Source organism: Filicampus tigris, chromosome 20, assembly GCF_054856515.1.
Source record: "Filicampus tigris isolate MCC_2025a chromosome 20, RoL_Ftig_1.0, whole genome shotgun sequence".
NCBI classification, from domain to species: domain Eukaryota; kingdom Metazoa; phylum Chordata; class Actinopteri; order Syngnathiformes; family Syngnathidae; genus Filicampus; species Filicampus tigris.
In genome coordinates this window covers 8,628,461-8,642,396 of record NC_141236.1, presented here as the reverse complement: position 1 = coordinate 8,642,396, position 13,936 = coordinate 8,628,461, and the positions used below count along the sequence as shown (strand labels likewise).

At 39.9% G+C, this 13,936-nt stretch overlaps 2 long non-coding RNA genes across 37 annotated transcripts; one reads left to right on the top strand and one right to left on the bottom strand.

Moving 5' to 3' along the window:
* Positions 1-3,108: 3,108 nt before the first annotated feature.
* On the top strand, positions 3,109-13,481 carry LOC147128167 (uncharacterized). Of its 13 annotated transcripts, none has more exons than XR_015083970.1 (13): positions 3,109-3,191; positions 5,986-6,042; positions 7,700-7,797; positions 8,304-8,462; positions 8,570-8,616; positions 8,830-8,876; positions 8,940-8,975; positions 9,090-9,173; positions 10,573-10,905; positions 11,061-11,145; positions 11,248-11,526; positions 11,794-11,897; positions 11,983-13,481. It is a non-coding gene; the product is annotated as an uncharacterized LOC147128167 (long non-coding RNA). The 13 variants fall into 13 exon arrangements; XR_015083967.1 differs by having other exon boundaries at positions 8,570-8,715; XR_015083968.1 differs by having other exon boundaries at positions 8,570-8,715; positions 8,830-8,975; positions 11,248-11,334; positions 11,392-11,526.
* On the bottom strand, positions 10,539-13,676 carry LOC147128166 (uncharacterized). Of its 24 annotated transcripts, none has more exons than XR_015083951.1 (13): positions 13,392-13,676; positions 13,062-13,091; positions 12,879-12,977; positions 12,760-12,804; positions 12,665-12,692; positions 12,382-12,438; positions 12,255-12,307; positions 11,991-12,155; positions 11,382-11,922; positions 11,245-11,316; positions 11,027-11,165; positions 10,879-10,941; positions 10,539-10,795 (listed from the first exon to the last, which is right to left on the bottom strand). It is a non-coding gene; the product is annotated as an uncharacterized LOC147128166 (long non-coding RNA). The 24 variants fall into 24 exon arrangements; XR_015083949.1 differs by having other exon boundaries at positions 12,255-12,304; positions 13,392-13,675; XR_015083950.1 differs by having other exon boundaries at positions 11,991-12,111; positions 12,874-12,977; positions 13,392-13,673.
* Between the last annotated feature and the right edge of the window lie 260 nt (positions 13,677-13,936).

The following is a 13,936-nucleotide window of genomic DNA, read 5'->3' as shown; positions in this document are numbered from 1 at the left end:
TGTTAACTACAAAAATCAAAACAATGACATTGGCCTATGCTTTCATCCTTCATTCTAGTGGCTGGGATGTCAAACATTGTTATACTACCCAGTCCCCAAAGGCTGAAATAAACGACACATCTTTTGGTGCCAGAAAACTTTTGTCAAGTCCTGGATATAAATAAAAATAACTGTGTAAAACAAGTTCAACGTTTCATGTTCAATTGTTCTAAGGTGTTAAAAATGATAAACATGTATTTTTTATGTTATCAAAATATGTTTTGCAATTGTTTCTTTTGTGTCTTTTCAAGCTATATAAAGTAATTGACCTGTTTCGTCAGCCGCTGCTTACAGCAAAATATTATGAAAATATATCTTAATGGAGTCACTGTCAATCTTTACATACGAAACTACAGTATGCCAACTCAGATGACTATACATCAGCAAATATGGCCATGCTGTAAAAAAAGGGTGCAACCAGATCCTGTGCTGGTGCGACCAACTGAAAAAGTGCAAAGAAAAATGTTGAGAAAATAAAGAGCCTTTGAGGAGAGGGGGGCGACAAACTATTCAATAAATGAGGAAAATGCAACTTCATTTAATGTATCTGACCTCTAAAATAGGGAGCGGTATACGTGTTTTTCAAACTATGATGTGCCGTTTATTGTCAGGTGTGCCTTGGGAAATTAATTTGTCTGCATGTGCGGTGAAGCGCCTGGCATCGTAATCATGCCTTTACTACTTTTTAATACTCTTCCATACCAGCAGGTGGCGGCAGCAGCAAGTAGCCAATACCTTTAAGAGACAAGCGGATTAGTGACGCAGGTTTATCCAAACAGGCCCATGTTTCACACTAAGTATCAATATGTAACATTATAAAATACTTATTTCTTTGTGTTTGTGCATGCCTGCTGATCCACAAATGCACATTTGACATTTCACACGCGCAATTGAATATTTACATAAGTTATGATACATTACCCCCCCCCAAATAATGTGAAAATCACAAATATATTTGTGGATCTGAAAAGCACATTTTGGTGCAACTAAATCGTTCAATTCAAAAACATCAATATTTAGTTATTTAAGTGAAATCCATTTGTGAAAATCACAAATATTTGTGGATCTGTACGTGAAAACGTAACGAGTAATAATAAACTAGAAGGCCTCAGTGTCGTAATTATGCTCCTAAATATAATGTACAAAATACATTTGTATATACATGGCAAATAGACGGTTTAAAATGTTTAAATTACACACTTACAACACAGCTGCCAGCCACCGGGAGACTTTGTTCTTGAACGGATGGGTTCAGTTCTTCTTTGCTGCTGCTTCTTAGTCTTGTTTTTGGCGGGTTACATCTCCTTATTGCATATCGCCACCGAGTGGACAGGACATCGCAAAGGCATTTGGCAAGTAATGTTATCCTATGATGTTTGATGTGTACGACTATACGGTATGAGCAGGCGCGATTCAAATAAAGAAAACAGTGTTTGACAAATTGTGCAACGACTCTGCGAATAACACCGTATCGTGTATTTAACACTAGCCCTGTTAGTAAGGGAAATATTTTTATTTGCCTTTTGGTGTTGGAAGATTTTTTTATATAAGGCACCACTTTGAGACTGCCACTGGCCTTTTTTGTCTGTTTGTTTTTGTATAAATAAATAACGACCATGTATAGTAAGGCGATTTTTGTGAAAAAAAAAAAACAACAAAAAACATTTGAATAGTGTGTGTCTGGATTTGAACTCAGGTACATTAGATCTCCAATCCGTATCACAGACCACCAGGCCACAGGAGGAATGAAGGTCACAGATACACGTGCTGTTTGTCCCATTTAAGATATGTGGACTAGTAGCAGTTGTGCTTTTCTGCTCTCCGCTGGTTGAGAGGCTAGAGTCTTGGGTTTACTAACTTGAGGGCACTATACATGGTCGTTTTCCCCCCCACACCAAAAACGTCTTACTATACATGGTAAATTTTCTCACCCAAAAACGCCTTGCAATACATGGTCGTTTTTTGTTTCACAAAAACGCCCTCGTTTTTTTTGTTTGTTAGTTTGTTTTTTCACAAAAATGCCTTACTATACCCTTATACGATACATGATCGTTTTTTTTTTTTCTTCATGGTCGTACTATAATGAAGCAGTCCCCCGGAATGAATGATGACGGAGAGCTCCAAACAGGTGCATTTGTCCCTTTTTATTGAAGCATGATTGTTCCAATCTGAATTGGCAGCACCGTGAAAACTACAAATAGAAAACAAATAAATGGTCTAAAACACAAACACAAATACAGAGTGACTAATTACATCAAGTATGTATATTCAGTAAATTAAATCACCACCCAGTATCAAACAAAAGTCAAACAAATTGGGTGAATGAAATGCACGATACATCACAAAATTAAGTGTCCACAATCACAGAAACACACCTCGTTCCGCTTTCCAAGGGTTGAAAGTTCCTCCAGTCAAAGCCAAAAGTCCAACGTGGCCACCGCCACTGCCACTGCCACTGCCACTGCCACTGCCACTCAGTCGTCCCTTCAGCTTGCTGCACGCCACAACGTTCAACCAAAACATTTCCGGCAGCGAGAGCGGTTTAAATAGGCGCAGGCGCCCCCAGTGGACAATTAACGTCCAGTTACACTATACCCTTACGATATAAGGTCGGTTTTTTTTCTCACCAAAAACGCCTTACTATACCCTTACTATACATGGTCGATTTTTTCACAAAAAACGCCTTACTAAACCCTTACTGTGCATGGTCGTTTTTTTTCTCACAAAAAAAAACAGACAGACAAAAAAAAGTGGTGCCTTATATAAAAAATCTTTCAACACCAATAGGCAAATAAAAATATAAAGATATTTCCCTTACTAACAGGGCTAGTGTTACATACACGATACAATACGGTGTTGTTGTTTGAAGAGTCGTTGCACAATTTGTCAAACACGCTTTTCTTTCCATTTGAATCGAGCCTTCTCATACAGTACAGTCGTACACATTCTTTGACCTACGGTTGAGAGAAAACATTCCTTACCAAATGCCTTTGCGATCTCCTGTCCACTCGGTGGCGATATGCACCAATGAAATGTAACCCGCCAAAAACAAGACGAAGAAGCAGCAGCAATGAAAAAGAGGAAGAAAAAACAAACAGTAACACATCCGGTTCAAGAACCAAGTCTCCTGGTGACTCGCAGCTGTGTTTTCAGTGAGTAATTTAAACATTTTTAAACTGTTTTGCCATGTATATACAAATGTATGCTTGTACACGATTTAGGAGCATAATTACGACAATGAGCCCTTCTAGTTTGTTTATTGTTACTCGCTACGTCACTGGAAGCTTGCTAGGTATCGTAAAACAATATCAACAAAGGAGGCTTGTCAGCTTGCACGCCCACAAGTCGAACTCAGCTGTCAATCAAAAGTCAATCAAGAAAAGCGTTTGACTTGAATGTTGTTTTGTATGTTTTCCACCCCAAAGCTGATGTCCACAATGGAAGAGTGATGGCTTCACATATAGGGATAGATTTGTCTCAAAATTATTCACACAAATGCATCCGTGATTTTCACGTACAGATCCACAAATATTTGTGATTTTCACAAATGGATTTCACTTAAATAACTAAATGTTTATGTTTTTGAATTGAACGATTTAGTTCCACGTGATTTTCACGTTATTATTTTTTATTTTTTTTGGGGGGGGGGGGTAATTTATCATAGCTTATCGTGTAAATATTCAATTCTGCGTGTGAAATGTCGAATGTGCATTTGTGGATCAGCAGGCACGCAGTTTCAAGATGTTCTCACACGCACACGCACACGCACACGCAGGTCTCAGAGATTTCCATGCGTGGAAAGGCCATCCCTACTCATTCCGCTATAGGCAGTGTTGCTGTTTCCATTTAACGGACGCATTTAATGCGCTGTATTTTTAGTTTAAAACTTGGAAATTGAAAAACAGAAATCTGATCTTTTATGTGTTTATTTGACACAGCTCAGGGAAACAAAATACGACCGTAATTTGTTTACCCCAAGCTTGTTTTGCCTTCTAATGACGACGTTCTTCTTCGCCTTCTCTTGTCCGCTGCTACAGCCACGTCGTAGAGCGCCTATTTTATTTATTTATTCATTTGTTTTTTATTTATTTCCGTTTTTCAATTTTGTAGCAAAATTAGAAAAAAAATTGTTGTCAGTTTCGTTTCATTTTTTTTATAACTAATATTGACAAAACCCTTTGTCAATATTAGAGGGAAAAAAAATTCTTTAATTTTTTTACTACCCGCTTTGTCTAAAAAATGCCAACTAATGAACAAATGATAGACGGATAGTTTGAGACAGAGACACTATCCTCTAGCGGACTGAAGAGGGATGTGCTTTAAAACACATGTGAATGTTGACAACTGCTGTGTGTGGGATAGATGACACTGGAGTGGATTTTTACTCGGGTACCATCCGCCTCCCACAGGAAAAAAATAAAAATCCCAGTCCCTGACCACAGTATGAAAAAAAAAAAAAAAAAAAAAAAAAAGGAAAAATCCTGTTCCATCCCGTCCGGATGAAAGTGACGTCCATGCCGCCCCGCTCCGTTCAAAATGACTCCCACTCCCGCACCGTTCCCTATTTTAGAGGTCAGATACATTAAATAATGAATAAATAAAGTTGCATTTTCCTCATTGAATAGTTTGTCGCCCCCCTCTCCTCAAAGGCTCTTTATTTTCTCAATTTTTTTTCCTACCGCAGGGCTTTTGCACTTTTTCAGTTGGTCACACTAGCACAGGATCTGGTTGCACCCTTTTTTTACAGCATGGCCATATTTGCTGATGCATAGTCATCTCAGTTGGCACACTGTAGTTTCGTATGTAAAGATTGACAGTGACTCCATTAAGATATATTTGCAAAATATTTTGCTGTAATATGAACTTTGTTTTGCAACAAGCAGCGGCTGACGAAACAGGTCAATTACTTTATATAACTTGAAAAGAAGACAAAAATGAAACTATGGCAAACCACATTTTGATAACTTAAAAAAATGTTTATCATTTTTTAACACTTTAGAACACCTTAGAACAATTGAACATGAATGTGTATGTATGTATATATATATATATATATATATATATATATATATATATATATGCAAAACAAAGTTCTTATACAGCAAAATATTATGCAAATATATCTTAATGGAGTCACTGTCAATCTTTACATACGAAACTACAGTATGCCAACTCAGATGACTATACATTCATACTTTTTTTTTTTTTTTTTTTTTTTTTTTTACACACTACTGTTATTTTTATTTATATTCAGGACTCGACAAAAGTCTTCTGGCACCAAAAGATTTGTTTTTTATTTCAGCCTTTGGGGACTGGGTAGTATAACATAATGTTTGACATCCCAGCCACTAGAATGAAGGATCGAAGCATGATACGTATAGGCCAATGTCATTGTTTAGATTTTTGTAGTTATTAACATTTGAATGCATTGATGCACTTATTTCTGTTCGAGTGTGAAGTGCTCGACTGTATTTCAACGCACCTCGCGTCGTCAATGTTTAATGTGACGTTCCCGTTATGATCCGTTTGAACCGCAGCGATCGCTGCTAGTTAAGTTCGACGGCCGTTCACGTGGCAAATGCACACCCAGATTCGGATATTCCGAGAGGACCGATTTACCATGACGCGCGTCACACGGGCTTATTCCGCCTTGTGCGCAGTCCGACAGACGGATACAGTTGGGGCGCCTTTGCTATTTGCGCGATTGAAATGTCAGCCTCCAGTATGGGAATATCTTGGAAACGGCATGACGTTTGTGTCCGAAAGAAGTACGGTTGTCCGCTGAGCCACAAACGCACATTCGACAATTCACCCGCAGAGTCATGATAGATGCACACACAACATTCAAAAACACGTGAAAATCACCAATATATTTGTGGGTCTGAAAAACACGTGAATATCGCGGATGCTTTTGTGTGACTAATTTTGAGGCAAATCTCTCCCCAGGTTCACCTGCTGCTGGTCGTCTTCCTGCACATCTCACCATCAACATATTCTTCAAAGGTACTGCATGCTGCTTGTTTCTTCCATCTTCCATTTTTTCTGTGGAGCATTATGCTTCTGGTGGTTCGAGAGGGCCAAAACATTAGGGACACCTGCACAGTCTAATAACACGCAATGTTATTTTATAAATATACTTTGGTTAAATCGTGGCTGTGAAAAAAAAGCAAATAGCAAGTTATGGTTAAATAAAATTAATGAAAAATCAAAATCTAGACTAAAATAAAAAAATCCCCCCCCCCCCCTTCTGGGTTCAGACTGCAAATGAAGCCACCACTCTGGTGAGCACCCATATAGATTTATTGTAGAGGCAGCTTTTAAAGACAGAGCTGTCCAATTGCATGTTGTCAGTATATGTCATGTGTTGGGGCATGACGTTGCCAGACAGAAAGAGCCTCCACCCCAACATCAACAACTTAGCCAAGCCTTTGAGTATGCTGTGTTCAGGTGCAGCTTCACTGAGAGGCGTCTTGAATATGTTGCTGACCAAAATGTGGTGTTGCTTTTTTTTATGCTGGCGATTGCAGTGAATAAGTCATTAAATAGATAAGCCATTACAGAAATGTAAATAAATGTGAAAAATAAAAATAAAAACACTTTGACTTATTAAGGATGTCATGACTATCTAAATTGATCCTGAAAAAAAAAAATTAAGAGTTAGTGCTGTCGAGCAATTATTTTAACTAATTAATGCAAAATTTTATATAAATCGTAATCACGTTTTTTTAACTTTAATTTTTATACGAAGCTTGTAATAGATATTTACTTTGGAAAAATCTTGGAATTAAAAAAAAAAAGTAAAGTATATTTGCTTTAAGATGTTCAAATAGCTTTTTTTGATCCTCGAATAGGATTCATTGAGTATGTGGGGATGGAGCCTTTTCTGTTGCTGGTCCTTCCCTTTGGAATGACCTTCCATTCATTGTCAAGCAAGCTCCCTCTCTTTCCATTTTTAAAACCCGTTTGAAGACACATTTCTAGTCTTTGACTTTTGATCCGAGTGAGACTGACACTTTTCTGCGGCTTTCTGGTGTCTACTGTAAATAAGATAAGAATGTTTTCTGTCATTTGTGTTTTAATTTATTGCGTTCCCTTATTATATTATTGCTATTTTGCTATTGTAATGTGAAGTGCTTTGTCATAGCTGCCGCTGTTATGAAATGCGCTATATAAATAAAGTCGTATGTTATAGAAGACAACTGTTGAACGATATGCCAAAGACATGTTTTGGATTTCTCCAATGAGCAACTTTTAAAAATAAATCTACGTAGACGTCCATCTTTGCCCGACTTTGCGCCAGTGACTCTCCTCTTAAGTTTGGCTGCAAGATGAGCAGAAGTCAGCTGCCACAGGAATGAAATAAAACTGAGTTCATTTTTTTTTTTTAACACTTTATGAAATTGAAATTATTCTCCAGAGTTAACGCTTTAATTTTGACAGCCCTAATTCGAGTCCAAAATTGTATTAACAATTAATTTAATCTGCTATTTCCCCAATTAATAATTTCACATTCTAATACAAAGAATTATTTGGACCACAGGGAAAAAGAGCAAACAAAAATGTGTAATCTTTGTTAGAATAATTGTACATAAGTTATCCCATATTTACTCTTAATAGTGTTGCAAAGCATTTATTCATCCGGATAAACTTCTTTGTTAAGGTTGTCTGTGAGGAAAGCAGAGCAGGCCTCGACTATGCAGCTGCAGATAGGAAATTGTGCCCTTATCTCAAGAAGACTCTCCTGTCCCTAAATTACAGGTAGTCTGTTTTAACATTTTTCTGTTGGTTATTTTCAAAGCATTCCAATCTGTGATTTACAATTCCCAATTGTAGGAGCAAATGTGAATGTTACAAGAAAAAACACCCTTTTGTAATATCAAAGAGGCAACGGACAGAGTGTGTGCAGAGCGGTCAGAGATTTGTCACTGTGCTTATTTCTGTTAGTGTTATTTTTTACTCTGTTTGTTCATGAGTAAAAGTTAAACTCTCTTGTCTTCCTTCCTCGTGTAGTGTTTTTATTAAATGTTTTAGGTCACCTAGCACCTGACAATCTTACATCGTGAACTTGAAAAGTTTTATGGTTTTGATAAAAGATGTGTATTTTGGAATTGTAAAGTAATATACTTACCAGATAATGTAGTGTTGTAAAGTGGCATTTTTACAAGGGGAGGTAAAGGAATGATATCAAGGGGATCCGATTTCTGCCTGTGGGGGTAGTTTGACTTATGTGTATGTTTGAACAATATTAAACTACTCTATTTTAGCACATGGGCGGAGTGTTTTCAGTTGGAGGACTTTGAGGCCCTGCTTGACCATTTGATTGAAAGGAGCATGAGTAGCTCATTGGATGTCAGGTGTGGAGAGAAAGCCTGCACCAGCTGATTGCTCACACAGATGCATGACATGTGGGCACGTTTGCAAATGTTAAGTCAAACTATACCACCTTATTTTACTGACTTTGAAATAGACTATTTAAAACTTTTACGTGAAGAAGAATGTTACTTACTGTTTTTATTGTCTGCCTGAGCAGATGGACATTCGGAAGGGAAGGGAAGGCCAAGCTGCATTTGGACCCTTGTGAGTATTGAGCAGTGTCTTGTGCTTGACGAGCTGATGTGTGATGTCGCATCGCACCACAAGGTGGACGTGAGTGCACTCAACTTCAACCTTGCAAATGTTAAGTCAAACTATACCACCTTATTTTACTGACTTGAATCTTTGAAATAGACTATTTAAAACTTTTACGTGAAGAAGAATGTTACTTACTGTTTTTATTGTCTGCCTGAGCAGATGGACATTCGGAAGGGAAGGGAAGGCCAAGCTGCATTTGGACCCTTGTGAGTATTGAGCAGTGTCTTGTGCTTGACGAGCTGATGTGTGATGTCGCATCGCACCACAAGGTGGACGTGAGTGCACTCAACTTCAACCTTGCAAATGTTAAGTCAAACTATACCACCTTATTTTACTGACTTGAATCTTTGAAATAGACGATTTAAAACTTTTACGTGAAGAAGAATGTTACTTACTGTTTTTATTGTCTGCCTGAGCAGATGGATGGAGGAGGCTTCGCGCTCAAAGGTGGAGTCGACGGACATTCGGAAGGGAAGGGAAGGCCAAGCTGCATTTGGACCCTTGTGAGTATTGAGCAGTGTCTTGTGCTTGACGAGCTGATGTGTGATGTCGCATCGCACCACAAGGTGGACGTGAGTGCACTCAACTTCAACCTTTGCTTCATGCACTGCACGGCACCGTCATCAGACACTCTCGGGCATGTTTTCGAATGACAATGATGTGGGCCAAGTTAGTTAAAAAATAATGTCATGTTAAAAAAAAAAGTTATCTATTTCTGACTAAGTTGGTTCACATCAGTGTCATTTAAAAACATGTCCAGCGGTGTGTGATGGTGTTGTGCTGTACACTTAGTTTTTGTCTCAGTGTGCTCACGTCCCCCTTTGGTGCCATCGCCTAAGTGTGTGCGCGTCAGTTGAAGTAAGTGACATCACACATGAGCTCGTCAAGCAGGCAACACTTAAGCTGCTTCCATCGTCAATGTCTGTGTGTGCAACTTGAGTTAGCTCACACAAACATTGACTGGTGAAATGCTTTCAAATTGTCATGTTAGCTTCTCTGCCTAATAAATTGTTCAACTTGAATTGGAGTCTTTGTGTTTTATTGGTAAATCTGCCCTCATTTGAAGCCTTTCATGCATGTCGGTTGTTGCAGTGGAAACCTATTCCAAAGGCCGCTTGAAGTCTTGAGGTGAGAGTTGCACGTCAGTCTCGACTACTGTGGACACAAGTGTCACATTACTACTCCTGTTTGTCTCCTCACGACTCAAAACTTGAGCAATTTTTAAATTCATCGAGCTTTGGGTCGTGTGAGATTGAGGGGAATAGTAAAAGACTTGTGTCTCATGTAGTGACTGAAGTGCAACTTTGACCTGAAGACTCAAAAGTGCCTTCCCAAAACCTATCTGCTGCTAGGACCGCCCCTAACTCCGCCCAATTTTGAACCCACCAATCACGGTGCGGCTCGAATTTGCATAGCCAATCAGAATGCAGTAATTTGCATAGCCACGCCCACTTTTGCAAATCCGACCAATCACAGCGCTTCAAATTTGCATAACCACGCCCACTTCCAGCTCCACCAATCACAGCGCTTCTAATTTGCATAGTCCCACCCACTCTTCAACCAATCACAGCCTTTTATCCGCTTTGCTCCACCCACTTCCAGATTCATCAGCGAATCAGAAAGCTTCATCCCAGTTTTGCCACACCCACTTTTTTTAAAAAAAAAGGAAAAACCTGAAAAAAAAAATTTTTGAAAAAAAAAAAATTAAAAAATAAAAATTTTTGAAAAAAAAAAATTTTGAAAAATAATTTTGGGGGAAAAAAAAATTAGAAAAAATATTTTTGAAATTTTTTTTGTGTGTTTTTTTTGTTACTTTGCTTTAAGCATGTTTTTTGTGATGTGTGTAAGAATGAAGTTGAGAGCTTAAGTGTTATTTGTAATCAAGCTTTATTTCTTTTGCAGAGTATACAATCACAAACAAGTTACAAGTCGGATGACAGTCTGCTCGTTGCCAAGTGCTGAAGTCGTCGGCCAGCAAGAAGACAAAGTTGCAAGTCGGATGACAGTCTGCTCGTTGCCAAGTGCTGAAGTCGTCGGCCAGCGAGAAGACAAAGTTGCAAGTCGGATGACAGTCTGCTCATTGCCAAGCGCTGACGTCGTCGGCCAGCGAGAAGAACGCGTGGACCTAAGACAAAAAAAAAAAAAGATCTGTGAGTCAAAAGTTAAGTCAACATCTGGTGCAGAAGATGTTTGGGGCTTGAAACCTACCAGCGATCAAGACTCAAGTCTTTACAGGTGCGTTATGATGGATGATGGATTGTTCCTTGCTGCCTAGAAAGGGGACAAAAAAATTGGGTTATTAAAGTAGTTATGAGGATTGGGCAATGTAAAAAAAAAAAAAATTCAAACAGCATACCATCCAAGTGTAAATGTCTCCCATTTGTTCTCAGGCTGCCTCCAAGTTTGGCTTCAGCACCTCGTGGATGAGCAAGCAACAAGGCAAACGTGTTGCTGCTGGTCTCGGGCTGTGAGCAGGTACTCGATCGTGCTCCACACTGGACACAAGAACAAATCATTCAACTTTGTCGAGACAACTGGAACATGCTAGCTTAAATGAAGTGTTCCTTTTCTTACCAGCAGAGGAGTCTTCCTCAAGCAGATGCACTTTGAGTCAGGTTGCAGCTCGTAGCACTCAAGTGGCGCCATCTGCAGGACAAGGAACATGTGAGTAGACTATTCCATTACTAACCTGAAATGCTGTTTTATTGTACACTTCTGCAGGAGCTCCTCATTGATGAACACCATGGCAAGCATCATGATGAGCACCATTCAGGTTGGATGACATGTAAAGCGTCTCCTCGTCACTGCATGGTGAAGTCGTCAGTTGACCAGCCTGTGGACCTGAAAGACAAAAAGGTGAGTCAAGTTAACGCAAAAGCTTATGGCGTCAGCAACATACCATGAATGTAGCGTTTCATCTTTAATGACAACATGGTGAATCATTTTAAGCTGACTAAGTTTTTGAGTCGCTGCAGCAGCCGGTCGAGCTCCTGAAACTCGCAAATACCACAAACGACAGACCAGTCAAGCTGCTTTTTTTAATACGTTTATTTGCATGTCTTAATATTGAAAATGCAGGCAGCTTTGGACCTTCCACATTTAGAACATTTCTTTGCCCAGCAGGTGGAAGAGTCCCTGATGGCACTCTTGCTGTAAGCTGCAGCGCATGCCAAGTCCAAGAAAAAAGCAGGCGAGTGCTGCTGCAGTTTTTTGGAGCCTTTTAACCGGTCAGCAAGTTGATCATTGCGCCACCTAGAACAACAAAAAAAACAGTCAAGTACTTTGATTCATCAAGTTTGTCTTTTGCAACAGGTTCTAACCTGGATGAAGAGGAGCTCGACTTCACAAGTTGATCGGGTTCTTCAGCGCCACCTTATAGAAGAGGATCTTCAATCCTGTTCCTTGTGGGTCGCTTTCCTGCCAGTTTTCCATTGCGCCCACCTGCAACACATCCGATTCAAATGATCAGCAAGCTCTTTAGGAGCCTGATCATTTCAATAGGCAGAGGATTGGAAACCCCTGATGAGCGTCCTGACTGCAACTTTGGCAAAACTGCAGAGAAAAAAAAAAAAAAAAATGCTCACTTGATACGCCACCATCTTGTTTCACAGATCTCAATGAAGCTCTGACATGCCTGCTGTAAAAGAGGGGGAGGAAAAACAAAAAGCAGAAGTTTGGATGGGACACTGCTGGAAAGTCACATCAGGTCACCTGAGCCTCCTTCGGTTTCATCCAGAATCCTGGCTGGTGCTTCTTCCTGGAGTGATACTGCAGCAAACATTAAAGTTGCCATTGAGTCCATGTTCCCACCTGACTGAGATGTCCAATCCAGATCCAGAAAGTAAAAACCCAGCCGCAGTTTGGCTGTAGCCGCAGGTGCTTCCACTCAACGGGCAGGTAAACGAGCTCCCCAGAAGCTGGTTGAGTGGAAGCACCTGTGGCGCAAGTCAAACTGTGGCTGGGTTTTTACTTTCTGGGCCTGGATTTGACATACCTTTGCTGATTAAGATCACAGGAGGACCCTTGGTCAGCACAAGATGAAATAATTAGTCAAACATTTGTACATTTATGAAAGCGTGTGCGTTTTACCAGTGAGGAGAGCAGAGCTGGACGCCTCTTCAACAACATGGTGGCCTGAAAGACAAAGGAACGCAAGTATTTGACTTTAAAATACTCAGCCTGACAAGCTAGTGGCTTAGCAACCTGACATTTGGTAGACATGCAAGTCTCATGACGCCATGTCCCCAAAAGACAGGAAGGCAGCCATTTTAAGCGTCATTTGGGCCGTTCTGTTGAAGATGCAGCCTCTGGACAGAAATGAGATGGTTAACACTCATGCATGAAAATATACTTTATTTATTCAGTTTAATTGTGAAATGGTGTCGACCTACCTTCGGCAAAACGGCACTTGCGTCCAGATGCTGGAAAAGGTTGGAGCAAATGCCTCGTTAGTCATCGTCACACAAAGTAGTTGCATTATTGTTGAACAAACATCTTAACCATGAATAAATATTTAAATGATTGCGTCTGTCCGTGTATCAGTATGTACGTTGCAAAAACGCGTTTTGGTGCAATTTAGTCGTAGGAAGCGTTAATTACCCACGCCAAGGCAAACGCTTTAGCTTGCCATGTTAGCAAGGCGTGAGCACGCCGAAGGTGATTCCTGAAGTTGTGAGCAAAAGCAGTGAGTTTTAAGAGGTAATTAAAGATTGAGCACTGACCTTAAACGTTTTCGATGATCTTGTGGAGGACGTGTGCGCAGCAGCAGCTGGACGAGGACGACGGGAGGCTGTCAGCGACCTGAGAAAGAATGACTGTCTCGCTTTCCCCGACTTAAATAGGTTTCCGGCGATGACGTCACATCCAGCAAAAAAAAAATCAAATAAAAAGTTATTTAACACAGAAAGCTTCGTAGTTGACGGTAGTAAAGAAGTGGTGTTCCGTTGAAAACGCGAGAGCGAAATAATAGCAGCATTGTCATAAATGCTTGCTGGGGCTCGAACCCGGGTTGTCTGCATGTGCCACAGCGGTGTCTACCATTGGACTACCACTCAGCTGACATCACACTCTCTTCGCTGCCTATATATCAGATGTGGTGACGCAGTATTAAAGTGAAAGTATACATAGATGGATATATATAACCAACTGAACCTTCCAAGAAGATCTAACATGGTCGAATGGTTAGTGATTACGCTTGGTCTTTGAGAGACCCGGGTTCGAATCTTACTTCGTCCTCCATTTAACTTGTGAATGGAGCAAAGAGTGA